Here is a 22044-nt window from a genome sequence, read left to right on the forward strand (position 1 = left end):
TAATACAGTCTTTGCTGTGCTCTAGAGGATCCTTGTGATATTTCGAGCTCTTGGTGAATGATAAGTGTTGCAGTTTAAATCATTTTCGTAGTTAGAAATTATGGAACGCTCTGTTAAAAACAAGGGAGTTTTTATGTCCGTTGCAGTTCTTTTGAAACTGAACTTGTTTGAATTGACTGAGCTCCTTGCTGTACCACACAATGTCTGTTTTTTTTGTGCTGTGCTACTGTACTTCCTACATTGAAAATACCCGTGAAACCGGTTTAATTCGTCACAGCCAGCCCTCCCGCAGAGAAGGGGGTTGTACTCGTTAATGTCTTAGCTCAAAGCGGAAACTTCTTGGAAGATTACAGATTTTAATCGTCTTTTTTCTGAACCAGGGAAAATCTGATCATGTTTCTCTATAACAATAATAAAAAACTTTATTTTACATATCACCTTTAAAAGTGGCATCTCAAAACAATACAGTAGATGTAAACCACAGATTACAAAGTAAATACCCAGACAAAAGCAAACGCGTTTTTAATAAGATGCTTTGATCTGAAGTACTGTACCGTATACTAGTTTGTCACTCTTCTCATCCCCTCTTTGCTAAATGGCTTTTGAATCGAGTCACATGAAGACAGAGGTGAAACAGCCCTACACAGCCCTGTCGTAGTACACGAATATAATTATATCTTATTAATTTCTTGAGATACGCGATTTTTTTAATACAGTCTTTGCTGTGCTCTAGAGGATCCTTGTGATATTTCGAGCTCTTGGTGAATGATAAGTGTCGCAGTTTAAATCATTTTCGGAGTTAGAAATTATGGAACGCTCTGTTAAAAGCAAGGGAGTTTTTATGTCTGCAGTTCTTTTGCAACATGAATATAATTATATCGTTATTAATTTCTTGAGATACGCAATTCCATATTATATTCCCTTTTAATCAAATTCTAAAAGTATGCTTGTTGACTCTGGTATCACGTTAGTTAAAGACTTTGATGCTTAAAATGTTTAGGGAGAAATGGAATACTGGTGTGTATTTTTTATTTAAAGTACAGAGACCAGCCATATACTGTATGTTTAAGTTCCAAAATTAATATCGTTTATGGACTTCACACGCGTTGCAGTATGCTCCTATTCTTTTTATGCTCAGACACTAAGATTTCCCTTCAGAGGTAAAATTCCATATAAATATTAAATACTACAATGGACACAGTAAAGACGTTTACTGTAAACCTTTCTACAACAGACCAACGGACCACGAGTGCCCCTGTCGGTCAACCAATCACGAACCGCCGTACCCTGCGTCATCTTGCGTCACGATGCGCGACGCCGTAGCCAATTACCTCCGGTACGTGTCTGTACCGCGCACTTTGAATGGCTGCATCTGTAGCTAAGTGCATCCCCATTTGGGAGCTGCCCCTTATCAAAAGAAAACATCTTTAAATCAGCCTGCATGAATAGCTTCTCTGTGGCTGCACCACAGAGATAAAGAGAGAGATGGGGCCTCATTTGGGAAAGCACAACAACACTTAATTCTGTCTTATTAATAAGCATTGCCGCTACATATCCCCCCTTTTTGAAGGTCACAAGGTCCTGAGGCGTTGTTGCCTTCAAAACAAAACACAGTTAAGTGATGTCCCTTGTCATTAGAACATTAACCTTAAATGTCTACATTACTCCTCGAGAATTCATACCGGAACCAGCATTGGGAACAAACAGGATGAATAACATCTGGAGTATGTATAAACACGGTAGGAGACATCATCTCAGTCTAGGCATTACACATCGGGAAGTTCACTGTCAATATCTGATACCTCTGTAGGCAGATATTTGGGAAGAAGTAACTTCATTTCTTTTGACATGCTACCCGGAGTACATCTTGATGTAAGAGTACAGCATTCAGAGTACATCCAGTCATGACCCAGCTACCCGGCAGTAGTGTTACAATAACAACAGTTCCTGTTCCCAACTACCTGATAAACCACGACACCTGTGTTGGGCACCTGCCAGGGTGGGTTAGAGGTTTGTTCCATTAAAGCAAACTAACTACCTGTACCTCTTCAGGGCGTAGTGTTACTTGGATTTCTATCCAATTCAATAGTGTGGCACCTGAAGGCATCCACGACCTCCAGTTTGGTCTTATGTTGTCTGGTTCCAGACCGTACAGTGTTAAGTTACCATGCTGTACTATGGCCTCCTCGGGAACTTGCAGGAAACTGTTGGTTAGGTGGCTGCATTGTGGTAGCTGTATCATGCCTGTCACAAGTCATAGTGACAGTTAAGTGAGATGTGCTGACCAGCCATTTACTTCCCACCTGCTCTTCATGGAGTTCATTAACCTCCCTCTGCTCGTTAGTAGCTTTACACCCTTCATTGGTGAATCATTTAGACACAGCCAATGGATAGCTTTGGTAGCCATACCCATCTCAAGATTAGGAACCAAATTCAATATTGGATTGCCTTCTGGGTGAGCTATGAGCGATGGGGTGGTTAATGTCACATACTCCTCTACTGAGAAGAGTGGAATCAAGTTGGTTGGGAATTGTGCCATGGCTAGACTGGCTACAGTGGCACTAAGCTCCCTTAACAGGTCTTGTGTCAACATTCTGGCCTGTTGCACACAAGCATTAACCCACTGTATAACACCGGCAATCATGTCCACTGGTTGGGGGATAAGGTTTAACCCTGTTGCATAGGAAATTGCCTGTAGGGTTTTCCCTAAGCTTTCCAACTTTTGCTGCTGTTGATACAGTCTGTCACTACCCTCTGGCATCTCTGACACCTGCCTTCTTGGGGCAGTCAGGGTGAGAGTGCCAGTAGCAAACAAACCTACCAGAAATAGCAAATGCACAACAGTGGCGGCAGCAATCAGTCCTTCCAAAAGTCTTTTAGGGTGGCTGATCCCAGTCATCTCCTTCTGAGTGACTGTTGCCTTTCTAAGCTGGCGCAGCGTGTACATGGTGTCTTTCTCAGTATGCCATGTGGCATCTTGGGCACCAACATCCTGGAAATCTGTGGAGATCTGACGCAGCTGCTGATGCTGCTCCTCCAATTCCAGGGTATCTGCTTTTTCGATTTGTTCATGCCGATGCTCTAGGAACCCTGCAGGGGGCGGTGCAGCTGTGGAGCACGCCTGACCCTCGGCTGAGTGGTCATTTGGAGCACCTGAGTGATCTGGAATTGTTACCCCATTTTCACTGTTCAGGTCCACCCTGCACACTTCCTGATTGAGGAATCCCTCTATCGGCATGTTTACAGTTGTTCGCTGGGGGCCGGTGTAGGACACCTGCTCGCTCCCCCCTTCTCTCGCTAGGGGTTCAGGGAGCTGCCCCAGCACTGAGATAGCCAGTTCACAGTCTTCGAACTCGCTTTCACCCACCAGGCCCATGTCAGTGCAGGCGGGGATTCTGACACCCCACTTTTCCGTGTTCTGCACTGGCAGGCGGGTGGCTTGACCATCCAGCTCCAGTCTGGCTGAACCACTGTTGGTCAGACTCAGACTGACAGACTGAGCTGGTGGCTGTAGGAAAACCGGCTTGGCTTTCATTCCCTGTCCCTTCTGGGGGACTGGGTGTGTTGGAAACCCTGCCGTTGAGGCAGGAAAATCAGGTCGGTCTCACTCACTACCTGGTAGTTGTGAGAAATAATGTTACCTGACTGCAGTTTCCCTGGGTCACTGGGTGGCCCAGTGACAGCTGCTCAAGCAGATCCTCACTAATAGAGGACCTCTCAGTGCTAAGGGTGAGGGCTACATCACCAACCTGCTCTCCTGCCATCTGGATCCCTTCCACTTCCTCTTGGGTGCCAGGGTGCACAGGGAAAGTTCCTTTTCATCGCCAGGTGGGGAGATCTGCTCCTCTTTAGGGATGTAAAAGGGGTGTGCTTCACCTGGTGGATCAGGCGGCTGCTTGGAGCACCACTCCTATGGCATGGAGGCTGTTGTGACCTCAGCCGGGACATGACTTCCCTGTATATCCGGGGAACAAGAAAATATTTGTATTTCTTCTCCAGAGTGAACAGAAGGAATCTCCACATAGGCTTCTGTTTTCGGTGGGCACTGTGTGAACAAACTCTGCCTCTTGGCCCCCCTTTCCTTCTGTACAGAAGGCTTAGGAGCCTTCACCTGTTTCTACACCTTGCCTTTCTGGTGATCCACCAAAGGTTCCTCTCTGAGTCGCATGCCCTTTTCTTTTTCTACCGGTTTGAGCTTGCTGTATGACATCAAACACCTTTCAACCTCAGTGTCAATCAATGTCTCGCTGGGTAAGACATCTCCCATGGCAGCCTTGAGGTAAAAGCTTCCTGCTTTTCCTCTCTGTTTTACTGCCTGCTCTGTGACTTCAGGGGTGGAGTCAGCACTCGCTTGGGAGTGGCTGACCTCATCCAGGCAGGAACCCTTCCGCTCAATCAGACAGACTGAGGGAGGGAGAGGGGGCGGGTCTCCGCCTCCTCCAGTGGAGAGTATCAGCTCATTCACGCTTCCGGCAGCCTTGGGGAGCGGTTGTCTCTGTCCTAATAAAACTTGTTCAAGCCTGGCCAGGCGGGCGGCTACTGAATCCTTTTGTTCAGCTTTATCTAGCCCTTTCCCTCCCCCGGTGTTCTCATGGCACTTAGGACGCTGGGTGCGGTCCTGTGTGCCTGCTTTGGAACGGGGCTTAGCCAGCTCAGGAGCCTGTGCTCCTTCAAGCAGGGGGGAGTTAACCCTGCTGGCTCTGACGGCGAACACAGTCGCTTTAACAGCTTTTTGCTCAGAGCGACTTTGGACATCATACTCCCAGGCTTTCTGCACGAATCTCTTAATATCAGTCATTTTCATGGTCTGTGCATCTGTATGCATTAAGATCATCTTTCTGACTGACCGGTGGAGATTCGCAATGAATAAACCCTTGAAATGTGTATTCTCTTCGCAACCCTCATCATTTCCCCCTGCAAAATAAGTTCTAAGTCTCTCGTAATATTCGCGAGGGGACTCTGCTCTCTCGTGCTTAATGTTAAGGACGGCGGCTATCGCGGCAGTCGGGTCAATAAACGCACTGTATTCTCGGATAAGTGCTTGACACAGCTCTTCAAAGTCATCACAGACTTTCTTCATCTGCCTAGCCATCCACTCATGTACAGCTCTGCTGCTAGTTTTCCTGACCAGAAACACTTTCTCCTGTTCTGTAGCGTTTGGCAGGTACTGCAGGGTATACCTGAGGTCTTGAATATAACTCTCGATATTATTCTCTGACACTGCAGGGTCAATTCTCTCCATGTCCTTCGCTAGCTCTCTCAGAGAATGGAGGTTTATTCTCCTAGCTTCTCCGCTGATGGAGATATGACGGAGATCGTGGTCAGACCTGTCGCTGCTAGAGAGAGTGCTTAATAGCGACTCGAATTCAGACCTTTTAGCAACCATCGTTAAACTTAAAGAGTATTACTTTTAAGTACGAAATCACAGTTCTACCACAGAAAACCACAAGATCAAGTATGCAATCAACCCGGTAGATCGCAAAAGATCACAAAACAATCAAGCACTGCTTAAAGAGCAAGGGGAACTTTTTTCCTTTCGGCTTTCAGCACACTGTATTGTCGTGTATGAAACCCGCGGCATTTTATATTGAATAATTATGCTTGGTTGACTCATTTCAGTCTTATCATAGCCCAGGTATGACTGAAATGAGTCCAGGGACGCCAATAAATGTAGTGTGCTCTCTGAAGGCACCAGTTCTGTAGGGTTTGGGCATTTACGGGGACATTTATTAATTGTAGCCGTAAATCACAAAATGATTCTTTTGATGGCCTCAGAATCAAACCACGCGATATAACTCAAACAACGCACACACACGGGTACTAATACACGAGGATACATTTATTAATACATAGAATATGCATATAAACCTAACAGATCTTATTGAGAGGGTTATCAGAATACAAAAGGTATATATACAATCAGTTACAAAGAGTTACATATATCAAGAGGACATACGTTTAGTATATCATTCATTTAGACCGTTTCATAAAGTGAACTTGGTTACAACTTCTACATTAGATACTGAAAACAAGTACATAACTCTTAGGAATTAAATTGATATCAACTGGTTGGGATAACAATTGAATTCTCAAGCTGTAATGCAGTGAAGTTGAATACTCATCCAATCTTTGGGGATTCAGATCTCCTGCGGGCTCTCTGGCTCCGTGCCAGGCTGTGCTGTGCTGCTTGCGACGGTGCGCTGCAGATGGTCACTGACCGGCTAGTTAGTGTTGGCTTTAACTAGCAAAGTTTGTGCACAGGAGAAAAGATGACTGTGGGTCCCAACAAGTCAGGAAGAGGACCGGTTCGTTCCTGATGAAGTGCTAGCTCTGAATAGTGATTCCACAGTTCCGACCTGTTCACGAGGCTTGCTGCTGATGCTAACGTCGGGTGTATCCTCTGGTTACTCTCTGGCAACCTCCGCTCTAGACTCTTAGAACAAAGGAAAGTTCTGGCACTCAGACACACTGGCCGTTCCGTGGTTGTCCAGGCTCAGGATGGTCAGGAGGCACGCTGCGAGAATGTCCTTCCCTTGGGAGCCTTCTGCTCCTGGGCCGTCTTGCCCTGGAATTCTCCTTTGAATTGTCCAAAAAAGTTCACAGAATTCTCTCAGGCCCTCTGTGTTGCCTGTTGTTACCTGGAGGAACTTCAGCTCGTTCATTGGCTGAAAGTTCCATGGGCATCAGAGTCCTACGTGGGTTACTCGGCCCTACCAGTCCCTGATTGGTTGATCAAGGTGAGATATGAGTCACTTACTCCTGACACTTAGGAATGCAGTCCAGATGTCCATCTGGCACTCCCTAGACAGATAGGCGCCAATGGATGACCATTGATCATGATAGCCAGGCTTAGCTAAGTGCATCCTCCTTTGGAAGCTGTCCCTTATCAAAAGAAAACATCTTTAAATCAGCCTGCATGAAGAGTTTATCTGTGGCTGCACCACAGAGATGAACAGAGAGATGAGGCCTCATTTGGGAAAGTACCGCAACACTTAATTCTGTCTTATTAACAAGCATTGCCGCTACACGGGTTTGCTTCAGCCTTTGATAAAAAAAGTGATCTGATCTGAAACTATCCAGCTTACAATCTCTGAGGTAGTTGTCACTAAACTCGGACATGATGTGGCACACATGTGCCGTGTGCCTTTACTTTTGTAAAAAACTGGTATCGGGAAAAGTTTCTTAATATTTCTTTTGATTAGCATGCAAGAAAATGTGATCATTACCTATGGAATTTCCCGCCAGCGTGGAGCTTGAATTCACAATCTTGAGATTCAGTGTTCAAGAGTCACAGAAGAGGTCGGCCTGGTCTTCAGTTTGCCAACGATAAGCTCCGGCAGTGCTTCTCTGTAAAGCAAATTGTTCGGATCGGTTATGTGGGACGGCACTTCGATACTAAGATCTTTTGCAGCACACGCATGGTTTCCCCCTTCACGCAAAAAACATAGACAAAGGAAGCTCTCTTGTCTTGGGCTGCTGACTCCCGGATTTAAAGCGCTCTGGGTGCCAGCTAAGTCTCTAACAAGGACACTATAAAGACAGGAATTACACTTTGCTCACGTCACGCATGGAATGGCGAGGCTACTTGTTCGAATATTATCTAGTCTCACCTCATATGGTGCCGATTCCTGGTTTTCATTTAAGAAAGAGCACTGCAAACACCGTAAACAGTGCAAAACGTGTGATGAAAGAAGTCTTTTCCCCCCTTTGTCTAAAGCAGAACACAGCGGAGTCATGCCGAGGGTTGTGAGATCAAGATTTCAGTGGAGCACTGTCGTCTATGTCTTTAGCTACATGAGTTGGACATCCTCTTGTACACGGAAAGCAGATTGAGATCCTCTGACATGAAAAGTGCCAGATAAAAGCCATTTCTCATCCTTTCTCTTAGTGGTGGAGCTATCGCATGTAAATGAGGCAACTTGCAAGGCGAGCAGGCTCGGTGCACACCGAACGCAGATGTCTCAGAGCAGTTGAGACGTGTCCAAGTGGCTGTCAAAGAACAGCACTTTGCCGGCACTGTGGCTTAGTTGGCTAAAGCGTCTGTCTAGTAAACAGGAGATCCTGGGTCCGATTCCCAGCGGTGCCTTTCTTCCTGTCTTACTGTACAGAATTTATCCTTTTGGGCAAATCCCATGCCTTTTAATTCCGATGAATGCAAGTGTTCGTTTCCTTTCTGGAACAACTTGTTTTGAAAGAAATCTATACAGCTTGCGAAAGATGAAACACAAATCTTGCTTATCAGTGAAGAAGAGGTACTCCCAGCAGGCCAGCTAATACTAGCAACGTTTTTTTTTCACCCTAACCCAGAGAATGGAGAAAAGCGAGGCGCCTGTGGCTCTGCAGTGTAATCAGTTCGTGAGTTCGGCAGTTAGCTGAAAGAGTGGTAAATGGAGCTCGCCCCAGCCCGTCCTTATTCTTTTAAAGAGGATAAAAAATTAACTTCGCCGCCATTATTACCAGCTTTAAAAGACTGCCATGGGCACAGAAAAAAACACACTACAGATGACTTTTCTGGAACCGAAGCAGAGATTCCTTTATGAACCAACTGATAAAGCTCAGCCAGTGAATACTGTTATCAGAATGTGAAAGCACGATCAACTTTGTAACTGCAACCACAGGAAAAACAGCAAGAAGCAGGCTCCATTCCCCATTTAAATCTGTTGTGTGAGGCATGCTTTTTGCACGCATGAAGTAAATCCCACGATCGCTTTTGAACTTGGACAAAGTACTTCCAAAGGAGCGCTATGCGCAAAGATTTAACAAGCTCAACCCCCGCCGAGATTTGGTGTGAAGAATCAGAACATTCAAGTTTCGCAGACAGAAGCAGCACGCCAGCACAGCCAACATTAAAACGGAGGGCACACTACGATTTGCATTGACACAAAAGTGATCTGGGCAGACGTCGTTCCCTGCATAACGCAAAAAGTGGCAAAGCGCTTTTGGGTTGAGAGGACGCAAGAAGGTTTTTGTTTTGTGCCTTGATGTCAAGCTGAGAAAGTATCTTTAAACACTTTGCTTAGTTTCTCGAGAGACTGCCAAAAAGCAGTTCCCTCCCTTTCGTCTGAAGCCAGCTGAAAGGGGGTCTTGACAGAAGCACCTGACAGTGGTGGGATTCGAACCCACGCCCCCAAAAAGACTGGAGCCTTAATCCAGCACCTTAGACCGCTTGGCCACGCTACCCGCTGTGTGCTGTCTCTTTGTCTCATTACTTGCCCGGAGGAGGCCGGGTGAGTTTTGCTCTTGTCGCCCGACTTAGTGGCGTTATGACCATGGAACCAAGTGCACCTGCTTTTTCTGAGATGCTTCCCCTCTCATGGTGAGATCTCGACTTCTTTAACACCACTGGAGAAAGATCTTCTGTGGAGCAGGTTTCAGACCTCTGCGTACAGCACCCTTGATGTCATTTTATTTTTACAGCAGCCGCATCCGGAAAGTTGTGTCTTTTACGTTTTATTTGAACAACAAAACTACATACAATACAAACAAGAGCACATATAACGTATCAAGAAAATCGTCAGGGGCACATGCTATAATACAATTACACTTTATGAAAAACAATTACACAAGGTAAATAAAGATAAGGTCCGCACAGCTTGTTCTTACATTTCGAAAGAGTCCGTAAATACCCCTTTACGGCTATTTTGAACTGTTCAAACGTAGGACTCTTCCCAGATCATTTCACTTTATACCACATTCCTAAACGAGGATGCTTCTCCTGTTTTAGAACTATTTTGGGCAGTATGGCTTATACAACACACCCACAGTATTCTAATGGTGGACTGCAGATCTGTGCTATAGTTCAGTCGAATTCGAAGGATCCAGCAATCGTACTGGATTTGACTGGGATTCTGAAATGTCTCTTGCAAAAGTATTCGGGTTTGCTTGAACCTTTGCTAAAAAAGTGATCTGATCTGAAACTATCCAGCTTACAATCTCTGAGGTAGTTGTCACTAAACTCGGACGTGATGTGGCACACATGTGCCGTGTGCCTTTACTTTTGTAAAAAACTGGTATCAGGAAAAGTTTCTTAATATTTCTATTGATTAGCATGCAAGAAAATGTGATCATTCCCTATGGAATTTCCCGCCAGCGTGGAGCTTCAATTCACAACCTTGAGATTCAGTGTTCAAGAGTCACAGAAGAGGTCGGCCTGGTCTGATGAACAGAGAGATGAGGCCTCATTTGGGAAAGCACAGAAACACTTAATTCTGTCTTATTAACAAGCATTGCCACTACATATCCCCCCTTTTTGAAGGTCACGAGGTCCTGAGGCATTGTTGCCTTCAAAACAAAACACAGTTAAGTGATGTCCCTTGCCACTAGAACATTAACCTTAAATGTCCACATTACTCCTCGAGAATTCATACCGGAACCAGCATTGGATACAAACAGGATGAATAACATCTGGAGTATGTATAAACACGGTAGGAGACATCGTCTCAGTCTAGGCATTACACATCAGGAAGTTCACTGTCAATATCTAATACCTCAGTAGTAGATATTTGGGGAGAATTCACTTCCTTTCTTTTGACATGCTACCTTTGACTCATTCGTGCTACCCGGAGTACATCTTGATGTGAGTGTAGAGCATTCAGAGTACATCCAGTCATGATCCAGCTACCCGGCAGTAGTGTTACAATAACAACAGTTCCTGTTCCCAGCCCCCCGATAAACCACAACACCTGTGTTGGGTATCTGCTAGGGTGGTTTGGAGGTTTGTTCCATTAAAGCAAACTAACTACCTGTACCTCTTCAGGGCATACTGTTTCTTGGATTTCCATCCAATTCAATAGTGTGGCACCTGAAGGCATCCACGACCTCAAGTTTGGTCTTATATTGTCTGGTTCCAGACCGTACAGTGTTAAGTTCAAGCTGTACTATGGCTTTCTCGGGAACTTGCAGAAAACTGTTTGATTAGGTAGCTGCATTGCGGTAGCTGTATCATGCCTGTCACAAGTCATAGTGACAGTTAAATGTGGTGTGCTGACCAGCCATTTACTTCCCACCTGATCTTCATGGGGTTCATTAACCTCCCTCTGCTCATTAGTAGCTTTACACCCTTCATTGGTGAATTGTTTAGACACAGCCAATGGATAGCTTTGGTAGCCATACCCATCTCACGATTTGGAACCGAATTCAATCTTGGTTTGCCTTCTGGGTGAGCTATGAACGATGGGGTGAATGTCACATACTCCTCTACTGAGAAGAGTGGAATCAAGTGTGTTTGGGAATTGTGCCATGGTTAGATTGGCTACAGTGGCACTAAGCTCCCTTAACAGGTCTTGTGTCAACATTCTGGCCTGTTGCACACAAGCATAAACCCACTGTATAACACCGGCAATCATGTCCACTGGTTGGGGGATAAGGTTTAACCCTGTTGCATAGGAAGTTGCCTGTAGGATTTTTCCTAAGCTTTCCAACTTTTGCTGCTGTTGATACAGTCTGTCACTACCCTCTGGCATCTCTGACACCTGCCTTCTTGGGGCAGTCAGGGGGAGAGTGCCAGTAGCACACAAACCTACCAGAAAAAGCAAACGTGCAACAGTGGCGGCAGCAATCAGTCCTCCCAAAAGTCTTTTCGGGTGTCTGATCCCAGTCATCTCCTTCTGAGTGACTGTTGCCTTTCTAAGCTGGCGCAGCGTGTACATGGTGTCTTTCTCAGTATGCCCTGTGGCATCTTGGGCAACACCATCCTGGAAATCTGGGGAGATCTGACGCAGCTGCTGATGCTGCTCCTCCGTTTCCAGGGTATCTGCTTTTTCGATTTGTTCATGCCTGTGCTCTAGGAACCCTGCAGGGGGCGGTGCAGCGGTGGAGCATGCCTGACCCTCGGCTGAGTGGTCATCTGGAGCACCTGAGTGATCTGGGATTGTTACCCCATTCTCACTGATCCGGTCCACCCTGCACACTTCCTGATTGAGGAATCCCTCTATCGGCATGTTTACAGTCATTCGCTGGGGGTAGGTGTAGGACACCTGCTCGCTCCCCCCTTCCCTCGCTAGGGGTTCAGGGAGCTGCCCCAGCACTGGGATAGCTAGTTCACTGTCTTTGAACTTACTATCACTCACCAGGCCCATGTCAGTGCAGGCGGGGATTCTGACACCTCTCTTTGCGATGTCCTGCACTGGCAGGCTGGTGGCTTGACCATCCAGCTCCAGTCTGGGTGAACCACTGTTGGTCAGACTCAGACTGAAAGACTGAGCTGGTGGCTGTGAGAAAACCGACTCGGCTTTCATTCCCTGTCCCTTCCTGTGGACTGGGTGTGTTGGCAACCCTGCCGTTGAGGCAGGAACAATCAGGTCAGTCTCACTCACTACCTGGTAGTTGTGAGAAATAATGTTACCTGACTGCAGGTTCCCTGGGTCACAGCAGAGGGAATCGGCATCTGGGATCAGGTGTGTCCACAGCGCAGTAGTCTCAGCGTCCAGCTGGACCTCCTGTCTAACCTGTGAATGTTGCACCAGGGACACCTGGCGGTGGCCCTGCGACAGCTGCTCAAGCAGATCGTTACTAATAGAGGACCTCTCAGGGCTAAGGGTGAGGGCTACATCACCAACCTGCTCTCCTGCCATCTGGATCCCTTCCACCACTGCAAGGTGGTGGTCCTGACCCCTCTTGGGTGCCAGGATGCACAGGGAAAGCTCCTTTTCATCACCAGGTGGGGAGATCAGCTCCTCTTAAGGGATGTAAAAGGGATGTGCTTTACCTGGTGGATCAGGCGGCTGCTCGGAGCACCGTTCCTGTGGCATGGAGGCTGTTGTGACCTCAGCCAGGACACAACTTCCCTGTATATCCGGGGAACAAGAAAATATTTGTATTTCTTGTCCAGAGGGAACAGAAGGAATCTTTACATAGGCTTCTGTGCTCGGTGGGCACTGTGTGAGCATAGTCTGCCTCTTGGCCCCCCTTTCCTTCTGTACAGAAGGCTTAGGAGCCTTGACCACAATTTGCCTTTCTGGTGATCCACCAAAGGTTCCTCTCTGAGTTGCATGCCCTTTTCTTTTTCAACCCGTTTGAGCTTGCTGTGTGACATCAAACACCTTTCAACCTCAGTGTCAATCAGTGTCTCACTGTATAAGACATCTCCCATGGCAGCCTTGAGGTAAAAGCTTCCTGCTTTTCCTCTGTGTTTTACTGCCTGCTCTGTGACTTCAGGGGTGGAGTCAGCACTCACTTGGGAGTGGCTGACCTCATCCAGGCAGGAACCCTTCCGCTCAATCAGACAGACTGAGGGAGGGAGAGGGGGTGGGTCTCTGCCTCCTCCAATGGAGAGTATCAGCTCATTCACGCTTCCGGCAGGCTTGGGGATCGGTTGTCCCTGTCCTAATAAAGCTTGTTCAAGCCTGGCCAGGCGGGCGGCTACTGAATCCTTTTGTTCAGCTTTATCTAGCCTTTTCCCTCCCCCGGTGTTCTCATGGCACTTAGGACGCTGGGTGCGGTCCTGTGTGCCTGCTTTGGAACGGGGCTTATCCAGCTCAGGAGCCTGTGCTCCTTCGAGCAGGGGGGAATTAAACCTGCTGGCTCTGACAGCGAACACAGTTGCTTTAGCAGCTTTTTGCTTAGAGCGACTTTGGACATCATACTCCCAGGCTTTCTGCACGAATCTTTTAATATCAGTCATTTTCATGGTCTGTGCATCTGTATGCATTAAGATCATCTTTCTGATTGATGGTTGGAGATTCGCAATGAATAAACCCTTGAAATGTGTGTTCTCTTAGCAACCCTCATCAGTCCGGGCTGAGTCTCAAGATGGTCAGGAGGCGCGCTGCGAGAATGTCCTGCCTTTGGGAGCCTTCTGCTCCTGGGCCGTCCTACCCTGGAATTCTCCTTTGAATTCCCTTTAGAAAAGTCCACAGAATTCTCCACTACAGGCTCTCTGTGTTGCTTGTTTTTACCTGGAGGAACTTCAGCTCGTTCATTGGCTGAAAGTTCCATGGGCATCAGAGTCCCGCATGGGTTACTCGGCCCTACCAGTCCCTGATTGGTTGATCAAGGTGAGATATGAGTCACTTACTCTTGACACTTAGGAATGCAGTCCAGATGTCCATCTGGCACTCCCTAGACAGATAGGCGCCAATGGATGACCATTGATCATGATAGCCAGGCTTAGCTAAGTGCATACCCCTTTGGGAGCTGTCCCTTATCAAACGAAACCTTAAATCAGCCTGCATGAATAGTTTCTCTGTGGCTGCACCACAGAGATGAACAGAGATGGGGCCTCATTTGGGAAAGCTCGCAACACTTAATTCTGTCTTATTAATAAGCCTTGCCGCTACATATGTATAGTTATACAAAAAACAAGTGGTTTATAGACTCATCTTCATTTGCAGATTTAGAGGCAGCTTCGATATTCGTTTTACAAACGTTTCTTTTTTTTTATATGGGTCACACACATGCCATAGCAACAAAACATCTCTAGAGATGAGGCTGTAGATCACCTTTCCATCCTCCAGGTTTTCCTCCCAAAGCCTACGGTACCAACAGTGACCCCTGCTGGCTGAGAGAGCAGAAGCTTGCAGCACCTGGTATTCCCAGGCAGTCTCCCATCCAGGTACTAACCAGACCCATCCCTTCTTAGCTTCCAAAGTCAGACGAGATCGGGCACATTCAGGGTGGTGTGGCCACAAGCAAAAGCCATGGCGCCTGACTCGCTACTTGAAGCTGTGTGTGGCTGGGGCTCCATGCCCCTCGAGCGGGACTGAAGGATCGTTCGTGTGCAACTCTTTGGAAAGGAGCTTCTTTCCAAATCGCATTGCGTACCTGGATGTTGGCGAACGTGCTCCCTTGTGTTGGCTTGTCCCGCACTGGAGGAGAACAAACAAACTGCTCGGAGGAGCACAAGGCAAGTCTTCACAAGACAAAAACCTCCAGTGCACAACACTCAAAACATTTCTGGGCTGTCGCGTGTTTATTTCAGCACATAAAGCGCACCAGTCCAACACGTCGGCCGGGCGCGCGGCGCCTCCGCCCTCTTGTGGCCTTGCGGCGTCAGAGCAAGAGGCTCCTTCTCGCTGCCTTACCACTGTGTTGCAGAGCCCTGAGAGGGAACCTGGAGCGCACACTTTGTGGGGGGCGGGGGACCGCGTTCGCGCTCTGCCCCCGGTCTCTTGCACGAGTACTAAATCTCACGGCGCCAGCCAGCGGCCAGGAGACAAGTACAATATCGCAGGACAGGGGGGCCTCGTCATTGATTGTTACATATGAGACGGGGATTAGGAGGAGACCCCGACTGATTGGTAAAGGGGAACACTAACACCAGAGTGACACCCCCGGTGTCTCTTTTTGAGAGATGCCCTGGGATTTCTTAATGGCCAAGGAGGGTCGGGACCTCGGTTTTACGCCTTCCCCGAAGGACGGCGCCTGTTTGTGCAGCAGAGTGTCGCCATCAAGATGCTGGGGCATAAGAAAGCCACACAGACCGCAGGGTGAGCGCTCCCTACTGGTCTCAGTCACACCTCTTGCAGGAGCAGCAGCAACCTGAGCTTTTCCGGGGGGAATCTCCCATCTGGGTGCCAGCTAGGCTCACACCTGCTGGGCTGCCGTGGGTGAGCCCAGTCGAGAGTCGCAGGGTGAGATCTAGTCACCGGGGAGAAACGATACAAGCGAAGGATTACTCGGCTCCCAGCACTTGAAAAGACCGACAAATGACTCGTTCCCGCCGGAGCTGAACGTACCTGTATGTGTCATGTCGTCTACTTCCCCTGCCCCGCTGTGTTTGCTGTATTGTCTCTGAAGCCGGCCCCCGAGACGAGACGGGCTGTTCCTGTGCCCCAGTTAACACTTTACAGGTGCCATTCCCCGTTATTGTGGCCATTGTCGGTGGTCACACGCGATAAGATAAGGTGGAGGAGAGCGGGGCATGCCCAGCGCCAGACATTCGAGGAGGGGGCTGTGCGAGGTGAGGTGAGGTGCGACACGCCGGAGCCCCGACGCTGCTAATGCGGAGCACTTGTTGAACTGGCATTGAAAGGACGTGTGCGCACTGAGCGAGCCTTCCCTGCGGCGGATCATGGAAACTTTCTCCCCGCGCTGCAGAAGTTGTGTGGGCTGCAGCGGTGCCGAGAGAACAGCACAGAAGGCAGCAGGCTCTTGAGAGCGGGTAAGAGACGGAGCCTTGTGGGCAGGCGAGCAGGCCCGTTTTTTGGAAATTGCTGAAAAGGCTCCGGTGTTTGTTCGGTGTGTGGCAGGCGCACGACGCGAGCTTGCGTAGCGATCTGCCGGTCTGGTGTTATGCAAATGAGGCCGAATTGCGTCCCGGGACATGCTGCGAATGCGCATTGGCGACTGCAGATGTGTAGGAAACGGCGCGCTCGTTTTCTCGTTTTGCCCACCCTTTTGAGTGTTAGTGTGGCGTGTGAGTGTGCGAAAGAGTGGGCCCAGCAGGAGGCAGTGGCGTGGGGGGCGAGGAGCTGGGCTTGGCTGCGCGCTTTGTGCTGTGGGTGCGGGCCGCTTGCAGGGCCTTATACAACTTATACTTACCTGGCAGGGGAGATACCTTGATCATCCTGTAGGTGGAGTAGTTGGATTGTTTTCTTGTTTTGTGGAAGCAGTGTTTGTTTTGCAGTTTATGAAATGGCAACTTTTGGATCCCGCAAGAATGCTGTGCGTTTTGAGCTTTTGGATGACCTCTTCATGGATCATATGCAGTTCAGCAGAAAAGTGTTGCAGAAGGAACTTGGCTTTGAACCTCGGCACTTGGATTTCATCTTTGCTCTCCCAGGTCAGAAAGCATTTGAGGTTGTATTTGCTACCTATCCTCTGTTTGAACAATGTGTGGATGTGTTTGAGGCAACAATGTGTGGATGTGTTTTTAAGAACTGCCCTCACGCCTACGCCAATAAACTCAAAATGAGAAAGGATGAGGCAGTGCTTGTTTCAGCCAAACCAGCCCGAAAAGCCAAAGCAAACAACAAGTCAAACAAAGAACCCTTGTTGGACAAAGGCTCTCAGCCTCCAGCCAAGACCAGTCCTGCTGTGGCTCTGGGGCCAGTGGAAGAGAAATCCACTACGCCCCCACAACTGCAGACTGCAGCAGAAAAGCACGAGGGTTTGTAAACCTCCGAGAACAGCGAGGACCCCTCCCCCACTCCTGCTCCTCAGAACAAGGGCCAGTGTGGGGCGCCCTGGTGGAGCGGGTCCATCGAGGATACCCAGGATTCAGCGGAACTGCTTTTCTCAGACTCTGCAAGTCCTACAGATGCCCTCCTCTCCTCCATCCAGTCCATCACGGAGGATCTGCAGCAGATGGTGGGTGAGGGGGAAGAGGAGACTGGTGCATCGGCTGCACCCCATTACCCTCAGTGCTCCCAGGAGGTGGACTTGAGGAATAGGAAAAATGACTCTGTTTTCTCCCCAAGTGAGGAGGAAGGACAGCATGGCGATGGGGACAGCTGGAACCCCTCCACCCCTCCCTCAACCCCCTTCCTTGAGATGGACCCAGTGAAAGCTTTTACTGCTGCCACCCTGATGAAGGCTCATTCAGAGGATGGCTGGCAGGAAATTGGTAAGAAGAAAAAGAAAAAGAAGAAGGTAACAGGTGAGACAGAAGAGAAATGTGTTTTGTAAAGACTGGTTCCACTTTCTTATGTAATATGGCTCTAAACATAATTTCTCTTAACACCAGATGTATCAATGACAGAGTTAAATGCCAGTCTGTCTTTGATTACCTCCAGCAGAGTGAGGGAGATGTGTTGATGTTGCAGGAGTGTGCTTAAGCCTATCAAGAGAGGTATAAAAGCTTTGAAGATAGGTGGGATAAAGGGCCTTCTGATTGGTCGGGGGACAATAACAACAGAACCTCTGGCGTGGCCATTCTTTTCAAAGGATGGGCATTCAAATTGAAAAGTATTCAGAGGGTCATAGATGGCAGGTTGCTGTGTGTGGATGTGGAATGGGGGACCGTTAACCTGCGGCTAATCAATGTGTATTGTCCTACTGATGTTGGAGGAAGGGTGGAGCTACTCAAAGCACTCTCTCCCCTATTGTTAAGTAGCACAGACGTGATAGTGGAAGGGGATTTTAATTGTATCTTAGAGCACACAGACAGGCAGTCTCGCTCTCCGATAAAATTGGATTCCAGCTCACTGGCCCTGCAAAACTGAGTTCAAGACTTTAAACTCTCAGACACATATAAATGTATTATCCCACAACAGCAGGATATACATGGTCAGGGAGGAATAGCAGCTCCAGAATTGACTATTGCTTTGTCTCACAGAGAGTGACAGTTGTTGGGGTCACTCTTCAGCCTGTCTTCTTCTCAGATAATCAGGCTTTAGGGTGTAGAGTGGAACTCCAGGGCGGGACTGTCTTTGGCCCAGGCCTCTGGAAACTCAACACAAAGCTGCTAGAGAACGAGGGGGTAGTATCCCACTACAAAAAGAAACTATCACAGTGGCTGTCCTTGCAGTGTCTGTACGGGTCAGTAGGAGAGTGGTGGGAGGAGGTGAAGGTGAGGACAAAGGCCTTTTTCATGGCTGAGGGAAGGAAGGCTGCTGCCAGATGGAGAGGAGTGCTAGCCAGGAAACAGAGGCAGCTGCAGCGTCTCTACACGATGCTGCACAGTGGCTTCGATGTGCTCGAGGATATCACCCTTTTAAAAAAGGACATCCAGAGCATAGCCGAAAAAAGTAGTCGAGGAGTGCTGTTAAGAAGCAGAGTGCAGTTCTTGGAAGAAAATGAGAAGTGTACTCGCTTCTTTTTCAGGAAAGTGGTAGGCTCCAAGTCTGTCATGGAAAGTGTAGTTGATGAGGAGGGACGAGAGAGAACAGAGCCGAGTGCTGTCCTCTCCTGCACCGAGGCCTTCTACTCAAGACTGTACAGCTCTACAGAGGTAAAGGATGAATAAATTCATTTTTTTACCTCAAAGCTAGAAAACGTTTTGAGTGAAGAAGATAGGGAAGTACTTGAGATGGATTTGACAGTAGAAGAGCTGAAACAGGCTATGGAGAGCTTACAGAAGGGGAAAACTCCGGGTGCTGACGGGCTCCCTAAATAATTTTATTGCACCTTTTGGGATCTGCTTCAGGATCCGCTACTGCTCCTATTTGAGGAAAGCTATAAGACAGAATTGCTGCCTGACTCCTTAAGAGAAGGCACTATCTCTCTCTTGTTTAAGAAAGGAGCAAAGAATGACATAAAGAACTGGAGACCCCTCAGCCTGTTAGGCGTGGACACTAAGATCCTGTCCAAAGCCCTTTTCCTGCGCCTACAAAATATACTGGAGGGAGCCAAAAGAAGGACATGATCTCAGGCTGCAAGAGAAGAGAATTAAGGTCCTGGGGGTGTATTTTGGAGAAGAGATGGGAACAGTAAATTGGCAGAACAAATTGCCAATCTTAAACAAAAAACTGATGCAGTGGAAGGACCGAGACCTCACCATGACAGGGAAGGTGCTGGTCATCAAAGCCGAGCTCTTGCCTGTCTTGAATTTTCTGGCTTCTACCTTCCCAATCCCACACCGTGTTGCGGCGGTGCTGAGGTGATTGATGTTTCAATATCTATGGGGTGGGAAGCAGGGAAGACTCAGAAGGGAAATAATGTACAGGCCGCTACCCTCAGGGGGGAAGTCTGTCCCAGATATTGCTATGAAGCTGCTGTGCATTTTCCTGGCCTCTGTGCTGAGAGGCTTTGCAAAAACACCTGCAGCGCGTACCTGGACTTATTTTTCCAGGCTCTGGGTAGGTAGGGAGGTGTTCAGAGTGTGGGGTGTCAGACCCAAGCTGGATGTCCCACTCTCTGACACATGCCCTGCAATTTATGGGACAGTTAAAAGTTTTCTAAGATCTCACCCAATTGGCCATATTCCCCTCCGAGATGTCAGCGTCCTCGCTGCGTTAGGGTGGGCTGCGGCGAGGAGGAGACTGTGACCCATCTCCTGTGATCCTGCTTTTTTGCTAAGGCCTTCTGGGCACAGTTTGAAGATTGGTTGCAAGCTCTCTCGCCCCAATTTACCCTGACCGCTGCTTTCGTCATATATGGCATCTCTCCTGTCAAACTTCCTCCTGACGTGTTTGACAGGATCTGGGCCATGGTGAACAGTGGGAAAGACGCCCTGTGGAGAGTGAGGAACATGGGGCTGTTCAAAGGCATCAAGGTCCCAGTCAAGGCAACAGGTAGCCTGGCCCTGTTCAACACCCGAGAGAACTATTACCTCAGAGATCTGTGGAGAGAAGGGAGGGAGGAAGCAGAAAATCTGTGGGAAATAGAGGGCATAGGTTAATATCTCAAGAAACTGTGAAAAACATTATCATGTTTAAGTAAAGAATGTGATTTGCACCAGAAAAAAAGAAATTGTTGCTATGTAACTGGTACCGTGTCAAAATGTAATGAGATGTGATCATATATACTGTTTTAAGTATGTATATTAATGTAAAGCTTTCTAATTTGTGATGTCCTGTATTTTTTTTGTGAAAAGAAAATAAAGTTCTTAAAAATCGAAATTGGTTCACCCAGAGCGAGGCTCGGCCATTGCACTCCGGCTGTGCTGACCCCTGCGAATTCCCCAAATGTGGGAATCTCGACTGCATCATTTCTGGTAGTGGGGGACTGCGTTCGCGCTATCCCCTGATGTGCTTGGTCCAATATCAGATAGGGAAGAGTTACGACACCACGAGCTGCGATAGGATCCCAGTTCGAAAGGAGTCGATGCCACTGCTGGTTCCCAGTTTCTTTTAGTTAGAGGTCCGGAGAAGCATTTCAAGCTGGTTACACTACTCCTTCTGGACAATCATTCCCCTTTCAAAGTCGTTTTGCTGTAGTCTGCATTATTTAGGCTGATTATCGAGGTTAGCCTTTATTTGGTCATGGGGGCCTCGGTACTGTATGCTAATTCTCAAGACAGTTTCACCCGTTTTCTGATTGCTAGGTTCTGTACCAGTGCAGACATGTCAAACAGTGAATGGCTTTACCTCTATTGTATCTGTGCTCAATGAATGAAATCAGTAATAAATGAATATATGTATAGTTATACGAAAAACAAGTGGTTTATCGACTCATCTTCATTTGCAGATTTAGAGGTAGCTTCGATATTCGTTTTACTAACGGGTTTTTTTTTTATATATAACATATAACCACATATAACATATAACATATAACCATAGCAACAAAACATCTCTAGAGATGAGGCTATAGATCACCTTTCCATCCTCCAGGTTTTCCTCCCAAAGCCTACGGTACCAACGGCGACCCCTGCTGGCCGAGAGAGCAAGAGCTTGCAGCACCTGGTATTCCCAGGAAGTCTCCAAGTTCTAACCAGGCCCAACCTTGTTTAGCTTCCAAGATCAGACAAGATCAGGTACATTCAGGGTGGTGTGGCCGCAAGCAAAAGCCGTGGTGCCTGACTCGCTACTTGAAGCTGTGTGTGGCTGGGGCTCCGTGCCCCCTGAGCGGGACTGAAGGATCGTTCTTGTGCAACTCTTTGGAAAGGAGCCTCTTTCCAAATCGCATTGCGTACCTGGATGTTAGCGAATGTGCTCCCTTGTGTTGGCTTGTCCCGCACTGGAGGAGAACAAACAAACTGCACGGAGGAGCACAAGGCAAGTCTTCACAAGACAAAAACCTCCAGTGCACAGCACTCTGAAAACATTTCTGGGCTGTCGCGTGTTTATTTCAGCACATAAAGCGCACCAGTCCAACACGTCGGCCGGGCCCGCGGCGGCTCCGCCCTCTTGTGGCCTTGTGGCGTCAGAGCAAGAGGCTCCTTCTCGCTGCCTTTCCACTGTGTTGCAGAGCCCCGAGAGGGAACCTGGAGCGCACACTTTGTGGGGGGCGGGGGACCGCGTTCGCGCTCTGCCCCCGGTCTCTTGCACGAGTACTAAATCTCACGGCGCCAGCCAGCGGCCAGGAGACAAATACAATATCGCGGGACAGGGGGGCCTCGTCATTGATTGTTACATATGAGACGGGGATTAGGAGGAGACCCCGACTGATTGGTAAAGGGGAACACTAACACCAGAGAGACACCCCCAGAGTCTCTTTTTGAGAGACGCCCTGGGATTTCTTAATGGCCAAGAGGGTCGGGACCTCGGTTTTACGCTTCCCCCGAAG

The 22044-nt window shown here is 48.1% G+C and overlaps 3 non-coding genes and 2 pseudogenes across 3 annotated transcripts; 2 read left to right on the plus strand and 3 right to left on the minus strand.

Annotated features, from left to right (window-relative positions):
- Positions 1–8012: 8012 nt before the first annotated feature.
- On the plus strand, positions 8013–8086 carry trnat-agu (transfer RNA threonine (anticodon AGU)). Its single transcript has one exon. It is a non-coding gene; the product is annotated as a tRNA-Thr (tRNA).
- A 1012-nt stretch (positions 8087–9098) lies between these two features.
- Positions 9099–9180, minus strand: trnal-aag (transfer RNA leucine (anticodon AAG)). Its single transcript has one exon. It is a non-coding gene; the product is annotated as a tRNA-Leu (tRNA).
- Positions 9181–14510: 5330 nt separating this feature from the next.
- LOC138218532 (5S ribosomal RNA) lies at positions 14511–14629 on the minus strand (annotated as a pseudogene).
- A 5765-nt stretch (positions 14630–20394) lies between these two features.
- LOC138243668 (U1 spliceosomal RNA) lies at positions 20395–20565 on the plus strand. The gene has a single exon (XR_011192316.1). It is a non-coding gene; the product is annotated as a U1 spliceosomal RNA (small nuclear RNA).
- Positions 20566–21206: 641 nt separating this feature from the next.
- LOC138219194 (5S ribosomal RNA) lies at positions 21207–21320 on the minus strand (annotated as a pseudogene).
- Positions 21321–22044: the final 724 nt, after the last annotated feature.

The sequence above is a fragment of the Lepisosteus oculatus genome, chromosome 14, assembly GCF_040954835.1.
Source record: "Lepisosteus oculatus isolate fLepOcu1 chromosome 14, fLepOcu1.hap2, whole genome shotgun sequence".
Lineage (NCBI taxonomy): Eukaryota > Metazoa > Chordata > Actinopteri > Semionotiformes > Lepisosteidae > Lepisosteus > Lepisosteus oculatus.